General features: G+C 38.2%; 1 long non-coding RNA gene across 3 annotated transcripts in view; it reads right to left on the reverse strand.

The window, feature by feature from the left end:
* Positions 1–3,511: 3,511 nt before the first annotated feature.
* Positions 3,512–13,137, reverse strand: part of LOC137334159 (uncharacterized) — a 37,115-nt gene continuing 27,489 nt past the window's right edge. For all 3 annotated transcript variants that reach the window (XR_010966087.1, XR_010966086.1, XR_010966085.1), the window contains 3 exons: positions 12,706–12,763; positions 10,865–11,018; positions 3,512–3,951 (listed from right to left, as the gene is read on the reverse strand). This is a non-coding gene — a long non-coding RNA (uncharacterized lncRNA). The remainder of the gene's footprint in view (positions 3,952–10,864; positions 11,019–12,705; positions 12,764–13,137) is intronic.

Consider the following 13,137-nt stretch of genomic DNA (forward strand, 5'->3'; position numbering starts at 1 on the left):
CTGAATGCACATCCCCCCCGCCACCCCTGCCAACATTCTACCTAACTCCCATTGGTAGTAGTTGTTGTCAACCCAGTGCCTAATGAAACTCCTTCCAGCTTCTAACAATGACCCTAGTCCTATCATTCACCCAAATGTGTACAACAGGTTTATGATATAGAAACAGAAAATGCTGGAAACATTCAGCAGGTCAGGCAGCATCTGTGGAGTGTGAAACAGAGTTAACGTTTCAGGTCGATGACCTTTATAGTGGTTATGGTACTGGACTAGCAACCCAAAGATCAGGTTCCAATCGCATCATAGCAAGTTGTGAAATTGAATTCAATAAATCTATAATTTGTGGCTGGGGCTAGGAAATAATGATTAAAGCTGCTGGACTGCTTTACTAATGTCCTTCAGGGAAAGGAACCTGCCACTCCTACCTGATCTGGCCGACATGTGACTCCAGTCCACAGTGGTTCACTCTTAATGCAACAAATGCTGCTTTGGCAGTCACCCCTATCCCATGAACAATTTTGTAATTCCACACGAATGTCTACAAACTGAGAATGCATGTACATTTTTATACAAACAAAAAAATTAATAGCTACAGTGCAGATTTCTACAGCTTGCACAAGTTTGAAAGCTCAAATACAAAAGCAGATTTCAATTCTCAATCTGTATGAAGGCAAATCACTGGTTAGAAGATAAATTGCTTAGCAACATACATGGTACGTTAGAGCAAGGAGTATGGTTATAGTAAGTTGGATTTTTCAAAAGGTACTATATTAAATTTACATATTCCAGTAATGGAACAAAGGCAAAATGTACTTCATAAAATCTTATCTCCACTCAAGATGTTTCATTAGTTATAAATATCTGGACATTCTTATTTATGGAGATAATTATTTTATGGCACATTTGAGGAGATTTTAGAACTGTGGAAACACTTGCCATCAGTTATGGCTCTTACATATAAAATTCCCTAAAAGCTCTGGCCAAGTCATTCATTTTAAAAGCTCATCTATAAATCAGTGTTTTTTTAATGGATGGTTTGTTTATTGCATCATGTGTGTTATTTTGGGCACTAGTTCCTGACATGTATTTCTCAATGTATTCTCACAGGAGTGCTAAGAATTCAGCTCCCTTGGACATTTTGGGCATAATTTTTACATGGAAGCGGGGAGGGAGCAAGGTGCGGGGGTTGGGGGTTGGGGAGAAGGAAATAATCGGACATGAAACCTGGAAGTAAAGTTGGTAGGTCACAATCTGCAATCTTGACCTTAGTAAGGGCAACAAAATTTACTTCTGGATTTCGCGCCAACCAGCCAACCTTGTTGAGAGGAACGAGAAATCATGGGCCATGGAGGACATCACGGGCTGCAAGATCATCAGGTCGCCACAAGATCGGAGAGCCGGAGGGGTCTCGCCCATCAGAGGTGGGGGTCGGCTGATTGCAGGGTTCGATAGCACCAGGTGAGCTTGTTGGGCAAAAGGGGAACCAATGGATGCAATATATTTGGATTTCTAAAAGGCATTCGATAATGTGCCACATAAAAGATTATTGCACAAGATAAGAGCTCATGGTGTTGGGGGTAATATACTGGGATGGATAGAGGTTTGGCTAACTAAAAGAAAACAAAGAGTCAGGATAAAAGGGTCATTTTCAAAATGGCAATCACTTGGATGAAGGAACAGAGTGTCTTGTGGCCAAATTTGCTGATGATACAAAGATAGGTGGAAAAGCAAGTTGTGATGAGGACACAAAGTGTCTGTAAAGGGATATTGACAGGTTAAATGAATTTGGCAGATGGAATAATAATGTGGGAAAATGTGAAGTCAGCCACTTTGGGAGGAAAAATAAAAAGCAAATCATTTGAATGGAGAAATGCTACAAAATGCTGCAGTGCAGAGGGATCTGGGTATCCTCGTACATGAAACACAAAAAGTCAACATACAGGTGCAGTAGGTAATCCAGAAGGCAAACGGAATATTGGCCTTTATTTCTAGGGGGATGGAGTATCAAAGCAGGCAAGTCATGCTACATCTGTACAGGGTGCTGGTGAGACCACACCTGGAATACTGCGTACAGTTCTGGTGCCCTTATTTAAGGAAGGACATACTTTCATTGGAGGCAGTTCAGAGAAGGTTCACTAGGTTGATTCCGGATATGGAAGGGTTGTCTTATGAGGAAAGATTGAACAGGTTCGGTCTATACTCATTGGAGTTTAGAAGAATGAGAGATCTTATTGAAACATAAAAGATTCTGAGGGGACTCGATAGGGTAGATGCTGAGAGGATGTTACCCCTCATGAGGGAATCTAAAACTAGGGGGTAGTCTCAGAATAGGGTCGCCCGTTTAAGACGGAAATGAGGAGGAATTTCTTCTCCCAGAGGGTCGTGAATCTTTGGAATTCTTTACCCCAAAAAGCTGTGGAGGCTGAGTCATTGAATACATTCAAGGCCGAGTTAAACAAATTTTTGATCAGCAAGGGAGTCAAAGGATATGAGGAAAAGGCGGGAAAGTGGAGTTGAGGTAAAAATGGTGGAGCAGGCATGAGGGGCCAAATGGCCTACTCCTGCTCCTATATCTTATGGGCCTGGATGAAGCACTCCTGCTCATCCTGGCCCACAAGCAGTGCAATAAAGGCACAGACCTCATGGATCCTGCACTTCTCACCTGTTTTCACCTGACGTGAATCAGAAGCGATGGGAAACCCGAACAGGTAAAGTTAAATTCATTTTACATTTCTAATATACAAAAAATTAAGTGTCTCAACTATCGCAATGAGATACAGTGCCCCTTTAAGTAACAGCCCGCTGGCTTTAAGTGGAGACGGGACTTCCAGGTTTCTGTTGCGTGCAGCCTAATGCGCCCGAATTAAACCCTGGGCATATTGCAGTTGGGATGCGGTCCTGCTGAAGAATTCAACTGTTTTTACTACCCACCCCCAGCCCACTTGTTCTTGGGGGTTAAAATTACCCCCTTTATATTAAATCAGGGTGGGCCAAAAACAATTGCTACCCACTGCCAATTCTGTGGTATGGGTACTGCAGTACTAAAAAAGGTAACTCAACCCACTCTCAATACTGCTCTGAACAATGTGTTCAAACACAAGATCTCAGCCTTTTACAGGGTTTAAATCCACAATCCTGTAAAAGGCTGAAATATTGTCCTTATAAAGGATCCTCAAAATCAGGAACATTCTCCCCCCCAAAACTATCCCGTACTTAAATATTGGCCCAACGTTTACAATAACCCTCTGCAGCACCAAATTTAAAATGAGTAATTATAAACTTTACTACTGGGACCATAAAACAGCTGGGGCAAAGGTGACCTGGCTATTTTTAGTGGGCAGTCAGGCCTTTCACCCAGCAATCCCAAAACAGACTCCTGTGAGTTCAGCAACCCATTTCTACAAATAAAAGTACAAACATGTGGCAAACAAGACATTCTTTACAATCACAAAAAAACCAAGAAGTTTGCAAGGAAAATATTTATTTAAATAAAAATTACAAAAAACTTGCACGTAGCATGAGATAAATACATAAAATGCATTTTCAAAATAGGTACACCAAAAATGAAGAGCAACATTTAAAAAAAATGTCTTGGTATAATTTTCCTCCCATCACCAATATTTTACAACTTGTAATAGGAGTAATTTATCTGTCAACAACACTAACAAAAGCAGAAAACAACTCTTACAAACGCAGTACAGAAATTAAGAAATAGACCAGAATCCATACTATTTATTATACGTCACGTTTATAGAGTTATGGTGTGTTGATCGGTCAAGTCTGTAGAAAGTTAAGATGTTCAGTTGTGATGGTCAGTATGATGCCCTAGGAAAGGCAGCAAGTTGTATAGTTATCTCCTTTGGGGCAAAATCTCTGTCCTCGAACTATGCAACCTACTACCTCTACCCAGGAGCTCACCATATTATCCACATTGATCATCTTGCTGTTTTTTTTCTGTAATGGAAAATTAATGAAATATTTTAAAGTACAAGTATTATATAGTGGAGTTATCTTCAGTGTCTAGTAAGAGCTTATGTCTATTTTATGCTCTTCAAACAAATGTACTGCTTAGTGAAAATAATCACAGTTCTCTGCTACGGGGGCAGATGTGTTTTTTAAAAAAAAACTCACACTTGCCAGATACTTTACAAAAGCATATTATAATTAATTGAAATGGCTTTTTTTTGTCTCTTCACTTTGAAAATGACAGTTATTTTTCCCCCCACCAATTTATTCCATCCTCGACTGAATGCTTCAACTCCTTGTTGGTGCACAGTTCATGGGCAAAAGTCTCCCTCCAGTATCTTGCCAAAATGACCATTGTGAGCCACATCCATATGCAGTGACAGGCTGCTCGACTGTAGGAGGCATCACAGCAAAGCCCAATCCTGTCCTCACCTGATGTCCACACATGCACTTCTCAAAGTGGGGCCTGCTAGATACTGATCAGTAGCAGCAAGCTTCACTGCCTAGTCTCTCCCAAACCCAGCACTATTGAGGCCAACAGCAGCGTTCATACTACCAACTTGACTGAGATCAGCTAATTCGAAATAGACCAATATGGAATCTGGCACCTTCTTAGTCTGTATAGCTCAGCTGCTGACTGGATAAGTTGGCTGAGCCAGTGGGGGAGCCTTTGTACTTATTTCAAATGCATTCTAAAAGGATTTTTTTTTTAGACAAACTCAATTTGAATATGAAGATAACTGGGAAAGAAATTAATGAGAGGTTTCAAAATAATCATAAAATGCTAAGTCTTCATTTTAAAAAAGAAACAGGCAGGAAAAGGTTAAATGAACCAATAAGAAACACAGAAAAAACTCAGTATCCTATTTTTTTGGCAAATTTATTGCACTATTTGACTAAATAGTAATTCGAAATACACCTAAGTAATGAAATGAACCGCAATTAGCTGATTGGAATCCCTAGGGAAATTAGTTCGTGCAAACATTTGCACTGAAAATTTGTGATCAAACATCACAAATCAAGAAATACTGGACTGTAACACGCTAATCTTTATTGCAATCCCTACACAGACTCCCCCCAAAAAATCTGCAATGTAAAGTACCAGAAAAAAAAACAAACCAATAAAATGTATGTAATGATTTACAATTTGAGTTTGCAATCAATACCTTCAATGAGGTTAGGAAAGAACACACCCTGTGTATCATCAATGTCCTCTAAATGATGTGTACAAGATGCAAAAGAAAATGTCACTTTGCTGCACTGTATAATGCATATATAACAAGACTACATACAACATATCAATGGATGCAATTTTGCTGTGGAAGATATTCTGCTACCTTAGGAAAGACAGTAGATTGTATAGTTATCTCCCAGTGTGGGTGTGACCCTAAAACTATACAACCTACTACCTCATCCCAAAGTGCAAATTCTACTTCTGACGCATTCTTATTATGCAATTAGTGCTGTGGAAACAGGTTAAATTGTTCATTATTTTACTATGTGCCACAAAAAAAGTTGAACTCTCATATAGATAGTTAAATTAGACACATCTACTTAATAATTCTCGTGAAGTCCAAATACCAAAAATGTTGCCATGGCAACATTATTTGCTATGACAGATTACTTGGAAGTATTGGATTAGTTCTACTCTGTCCAAATCAGAATTTCTGTACAACTGGATCATGAGCAGATTATGTACACCATAAAAGTTTAATAAGAATCAGAGTGCATTGACATTTCTATTATTGACTCCCATTCTAATGTACATTTTTTCTCTATGATTATTCACTGCGACCTATTCCCAGGCCTCTGCCATTAGCACTCTTGATTCAAGTTCCAAGAGCTGTACAACTGCATCACAAAATGGTTCTCCCTTCAGATTTCCTTTCTCTATGGGGGAAACACTGCTCTTGATGGTATGGATCACATCAAGAATCACCATGTGGAAAATGAGGTGCAAATGTTTTCAATTGTGTCACAACACAGCACACTGAACACCAATGTGGCACCTGTACCTATCATTTCTAAAATACAGTTTATACAATCTGTACAAATATAAGTATGTTAGGTGTGTCTCTTAAATGTGTGCACACACCACAAGTCTGACATAACTTAGTTTGCCAATGAACAAATGTACTGCATTTGAAACCTCAGAATACACTTTGTTCAGCAGAACTATACTGATTTTTTTCATTTACAATTAGTCTTAAAAGCCATTCTAGTGTAAATATCCCAACCCAATGTGAATGCAGTTTGTTTGACAGAATATTTGAGGTACTCTACCAAAAAGTAATTTACTAGTTTGTCTTCTGTTTCTAGGTGTTTCTATTTCTGAATCTCTCTCAATTGTACTTTTTTGCTCCCCTCCCCAACACCTTCCTCCTTCTCCCCATTAATTTATTATTTGGTCTTTGCTTCCAATATATGATTTTTTTTCTTGTGTACCTACAGGCTATTGTGGTTACAATTATTTTACCTAAAATCATACATCTTCTGAAAGACTATTTCAATTACTAATTGTTCTAATTTTCTTAAAGCATTTACAGCCAAGGTTAACAAGATCTCAGCATTAAAATCAATAACATTCACAATTATTTGCCTGATCATGACAACAACTATCATAGTTATGACCAAAGCATTATTTAATATTTTGACAGGCCACCGTATATGTGCTTTCTGACTGATCTTCCAACACAAATGTGGCAGCTTATCAACAAGACTGAAGCAATGCTATTCAATGCCTGCCAAAAGCTCTGCACCTTACAGCTCAACTTAATTCTTTCTCCTCCCCGCCCTAGTTGCTTGCTCAGGCTGAACCCAACAGTGTTCAACCTCAGTCTCCTGTTTAACATGAAGCTCAGCTTCAAGAAACAACTTGCATTTATATAGCATCTTTAACATAGAAAAACGTCCCGAGGCACACATCAGAGGTATAATCAGACAAAAATGCATGCTGAACCAAAGAAGGAAATATAAGGAGGTACCAAAAGCTTGGTCAAAGAGGTGGATTTTAAGGAGGGTCTTAAAAGGAGGAGAGGGAGCCGGAGAGGTTTGTGAGGGAATGTCAGAGAATTGGGCCTATACAGCCGACGGCACGGCTGCCAGTGGTGGGGTGAAGAGATGTATGAAAATGTCAGAGTAACGGAGAGTTCGGTGGGGTTTGGGGGTTGGGGTTGTAGGACTGGAGGGGGTTGTAGGACTGGAGGAGGTTACAGATAGGGAGTGGTGAAGCCATGAAAGGATTTGAACAGGAGGATGAGAATTTTAAATTGGAAGTGGAAATAAATGTGCTTGGTGATGGACAAGAATGGCGATGGAGGAGTTCGGGGACAGAATTGAGTCTCCATCTGCGGGTTCAGTGGGTAAAGACACTGATCCTTGGTCTGTCCCGATTCCTTAATGGTTTACTGGGTAAGGCCACCATTCTTGTCCATCACCAAGCCCATCGATTTCCACTTCCACAGCATTGCTCGTCGTTGCCCCAACCTCACTCCTGCCATCACTAAAATACTTATCCACGTGTTTGTCACCTCCAGGATCAAGCCCCCCCTCCCCCATATAAACTCCAATTTGTAAAAAATTCCCACATCCGCTCCCGAATTACACCTGTCCTTGCCAACCTCCATTGGCTCCCAGTCCCCCAACATACTGAATTCAAAATATCAAAAAATACCATTTGCAGGTTGCTCCAGGTCCCCATTCACCATGCATCTGCAACCTCCTTCAACCCTACATGCCAACATATGCCGTCTGCTCTTCCAATTCTGGTCTCCTTTGCATCCCTCCTCCTTCCATTCCATCAAGAGAGGCAGACCCTTCAGCTACCTGAATCCTACCCAAACTCTCTCCCTAAGCCACTCCACCAGGCTACCTATCTCTTTCACCATGCGTTATATCACCTCTCCTAATTCTTCTACGATTGCTCAGCATCTATTTTCCCCTCTGTGAAGCACCTTGGGTCATTTACTATGTTAAAGGCACTATTTAAATGCTAGTTATTGTTGGATGATTACATATTTGAAAGAAAATGGAATAAAAGTGTGACACTTGATTCTTAAAACCTAAGCAACAGATAAAAAATAATTATTCAGAATTCTTGCAGGAGTATGGAGTCCTAGAAAAGGAGGAAATCCAAGATACAGCCTGTCACAGAAACAGATATAAAATGAGTAGCAATACATTGGGGAAATTAAATTTAACTTAAATTTCTTTCACCAACTTTCTATAGGGAGTTTTAGGTTTTCTGAATCATTACATCAATGCTGTAAAAACCAAAAGCAGCATTTATAGTTAGGGTCATCCAAGCGATCTAAAGCAGAGGACTTTCAGAAAAAGCTAAGTTAATCCAATCTGTCCCATTTGAGATTCAGAAATGACTGACACTTGATTTTAGTTTCTACAGTGTACTTCCATAGTGAAATCGGGATTAGAAAAGAACATTCTGAACTCTTGTACCTGTGTGGTCAGTGCGCAGATGGCTCAGGCAGTATGTCCCTAACATAATTTGAAAACTGGTCTACCTGAAATATTAGGAACACAGGAACAGGAGTAGGTCATTTAGCCCCTCGAGCCGGTTCCGCCATTCAACGAGATCATGGCTAATCTGTGACCTAACTCCATTTACCCGCCTTAGCCTCATATCCCTTTATTATTTAAAATATTTCAAAGAATACGAGAACGATACACTAGGAATGCTTGGATCTAACATGCATTGTGGTTATTAAAAAGAGATATGAAATGATTCTTTACTGAAGACACAGGGTATGTGGTCAGGCAATAAGTGAATTTTCACCTATTGCAATAAAAACATTGGCTAAATTACCCACAAAATTAGATTACTTATAATGAAGATACTGCAAAGGTAGGCAATCTAATTTTCTTCCACATTCCAGTAGCATCTACATGGTGCAGAATTACCAGAAGTACCTGGGAAATGGAGGGGAGCCCCACTCTGGTTAGATAATACTTTTGTATCCAGAGCAGATCTACCAAAGTGCTATTGGGTAAAACTATGTTTATTGCTAAAGGTAGCAACCTAAAGTGTGTCTGGAGTATTTTTTCCTCAAATTAGCAGATTATGTAGACACTAATTTTAATGGAATTAACCTGGATGTTTCTAGAAGGTTTACTGCTATCTGTTGAGTGAAAACAGTATTCAGTGTAATCAATCATCCATTTTATAACCTTTGTTTAGATATATAGTACCCAAGATATCTATCCTATTACACACAAGGTGGTGGCAGGCCTTGTGAATAAACCTCGTCTTTTCAACATAATAAATCAAGCCCCTAAAATGAGAAACTGTGGCAGCTTAATAGCATTAAACTCAAAAACAAACAACTAACATTTTAGACTAGATATTGAACTCAATGAACCAGAGGGAAAATTTCACAAAGGTGAGTGGAAAACTGACAAGAAGTATGCCTACAACAAGAAAAAGAATGAGTGCAGTCAGAGGAATCACAGATGATTTTCTTGGTTGCCAACCTGGGCTTACTTCTGGACTGTCTAGAGGATGCTGAAAGGAAGACATTTGGAAACCTTACTGCAAAATACAGTAATGTAAATGTTTGTAACAAGTTTAACCACTAACAGTTTGATGCTAAAAAAATATAAGCTCTACATATCTGTTACACCAAAATACCAGCTGCTAATATAAACATTTACTTAAGTAGTTTTTGTTCAAATGGTAGCACTGAGAAAATGCTAGCTGTAATAGCTAGTGAATAGTTAACAGTATAGAACTCTGGCACTATATTTTAACTGATGTATCAGAAAAACCCTGATGTTGAAGTGTTGGTATGCTACGTTAAGACATAAAAACCCAATGGTTCTACTGTGCAGCTTTTGGCAAACCCACAATTAAAACTGATCATTTACAGCGTAGACTTTTTACTTGGCCTCAAATATTTTTAAAGTTGCATACTTTATGCTTGACAACAGATACAAAGCACAGACAACCCCTAATTAGAAAAATAAAGTATTTTTGTTAAAAAAATACATTAAACCAGTTTGACTGGGCTCCTGTAGTAAACTACCACCACTTAGTATAAGAGATTCCAGTTATCATCTTACCCACCGAGAAGTGATGATAGCAGGATTTTCACTCCAACATGATGCACTTATAATTACCTCTTCAATGAGCCATTCAAGATAAAAAGGCTGCGACATGTTGATTCAGAAGTGTATATTTACTATCTGTGCAATCAACTTTTTGGTGTATTTTCAACTAATTGTTGAGTTTAAGAACTAGTGCAGTAAAAACCCCCAATTTAAAAATTACATATTTTTTCATAAAGCTCTGGGAAACAATCTACTAACGTTCAGGTACTTACCTTGGACAGTGTGCTGACAATCTATGTTCCATAATAGAAAACGAACATCACAATACAGCAAACATCTCATTAACAGAGGTAACAAGAATGAGTAAAACTGAAAGGGTAAAATAGAACTTTTGTTTTCCTGTGCAAACATAATTCTCCCTGCAAAGGTTCAGTGGGTAAATTTACTGAATGGCATGCACTGAGCCTTACAAACAAGGAAGAAAAGTTTGATTCCTGGTATGTGTTGAGTTAGCTGATTTCAACCAAGTCAACAGTTGGGCACTACAACTGGCTTAGTGCCCCAGGCTAGGGAAGGAAAAAACAAACCTTCATTGCTGGTCAGCAAACCTCTGTTGAAACTCTGCATATGTGCATGGAAGGTGAAGTCAGGATCAGGTTCAACTGTCATGCCTTCCACAAGTGACCAACTGACACTAGTTCTCTAGGCTCACGCATAAAGAATAGCTATTTTGCTAATACACTGGAGAGCAATCAACCCCCAGGGAACCATACTTCAGCATGAGTCAATACCTTCAGGGAAGCAGGAGTAACAGGAGGCAAAAAAAAGTAGTACAAACTGTAGCTTTCTGATGCAGAGCACTGGTGTGCCAAGAAGTGGTAGGACATGATTTCCTTGCATGAAGAGTTCTTGATATGAGCTGGATCATCAAGTGGATAATTACATGGACCTGGAAACAAGCTGACCAATTGCTTTGACTGATGCATCAAGATCTAAAGAGATTTTTTAAAAATAAATCGCAGATCTAAAAGTCAATCACACTGGAATGTAACAACTTTAATTACATCACCCATTTAGAGAGAGATAAAGTCGATTCTATTTGACATGAATTTCGGCATATTAAGCAGTATGAAGAAGTAATTCTGAACAGACGATTGATGTTCACTAACTGTGGTGTGAGGTTATTAGCCAGTAAATGGCTGCAGGCCACACCAACAAAATTATAGGATATTTCATATTATAAAATTCCAAATGTCCCAAATATTATTTTATGTAATTTATCCTGTTTTGTCAATAAAAGGCCTGTTTAAAATTATTAATTTTCAAGGTTAAGATAAATTGGCTACTCACAACTAATCTAAACATTAATTCAATCCTAACCTAAAAGTGACCTATTCCATTACGAGAGTTCAATGAGAACACTTGTATGTGGATATTCTTGAATTTCTACAATCTTGTGATTAATTTAATCATGCTTCCTTACAATGCCTACCTGCAGCTCTTCATTTTCCTTCTCCAACTCTTAATAAACTTGCCTTCTACTCATCCCCCAAACCCTTCACCCCACCATTGGTGGTTATGCCTTCAGCTGTACAGGCCCTAAGCTCTGGGATACTTTCCCTAAATATATGAAGTAGGTTGAATTCTCCTTTTTTTAATATGGTCAATAAAGAGGGCACCCCCTCGCTTTCATGGTAAAACAGAAATAGCAGATTATTTACAGATTTACATTTTCCACAATTCCTCTAAGATATAACAAGATTTGTTTCACACTGTCTAACAAACATTTAGAAACCTACTAAGTAATGAAAATCAGTATTTTAGGCATAATTTTTTTTTAAAAGAGTTTTGAGTTTGTATTTTTTGAAGGGGAAAGGAGATGACAAATCAGCATAAAAAGGTTGATCATTATTTAAAAATATATTAAGCACATGCTATGTAAACTACAATCTAAATAATAGATTCCTTAATTTGTGTTAATTTATAGAATTGGACAATAGCTTTTGCAGAGCAAACAAGTTCCTCCTCACTAAATAAACAGTTTAGAATAAAAATCTGGCAGTCTAACACTGCACCAGATCATTCATCTCAATGAACAGCCATGTTTGTTTTGTGTGTGCAGCTTTCAATTTTCCTGTACTTATGCTATCTATACTAGATTCATTATTTTTTATTTCTGTATTTTAAAACAACTCAAACTGCAGTTTCTGAAAATCTGAGCACAAGAAGATGGTATAGTCCTATGAGTATTTTGAAATGCACATCTGCATTGCAGTATTGTCCCTGGACAGATCAGAACCATTCACTCGCCATCTTTTTTTACATCCATCCAAATAGCAAATTACCTTTTGTTATTTTAATTTCTGACAGTTACTCATTTAACGCCTTTTCAAAAAAAAAACATTTTTTTCAGTTCCAAAAATAAAAGGTTTACTGTAGATATTTTCTTTTTGTCACAGTTCTTGCTAATTTGTCACTGGCTTTGTTAAGGTGTCCCCCTCAAGAAATTCAAAACACAGATACCAACACAAGTTATAACATCCAAAAGCAAAAATATTAGTAACAGCACGTATTATTTACATCCTTGGCTCAAACATAAAATCCTTAGCGACTCCTTAGAAATGGAAAAATCGTAACATGACGCTGAATGTTTTTTATTGCCAAAATCTAGATACTTGCCGCACTTCAAACGCAAGCCAAATAGGGACAGGGAATCCTCTCCTTGGCATCATTCACTCTGTAGAACAAAAAAGTGAAGCTGTAAGCTTCTTTTGTGGAACACTGACTGTAAAAATGGGAGAAAAAAGTAGATGTTAAAAATGTAAAAAAAAAACGTCTTCTATTTACATCTGGCTACCTTAGATACATTTGACAACTGCTGAAAAATCTAAACAAAGATGATTTATATGAGCTTTTCAGACAAAAAAAAAATTCTTTAAACAACAAGCCTTGATGAACAGACAAGCAGCACTTCTGATGCATGCTAACGCCCTTACAAAACTAGCCTCGTATTCATTTACATTAATATTCAAAAGGGCGGATGTCGTTCCACAATCCAATGTGGATGCACACACAATTCCAAAATTACAAAAAAAAACCACACAAATACAT

Source organism: Heptranchias perlo, chromosome 17 (assembly GCF_035084215.1).
Source record: "Heptranchias perlo isolate sHepPer1 chromosome 17, sHepPer1.hap1, whole genome shotgun sequence".
Lineage (NCBI taxonomy): Eukaryota > Metazoa > Chordata > Chondrichthyes > Hexanchiformes > Hexanchidae > Heptranchias > Heptranchias perlo.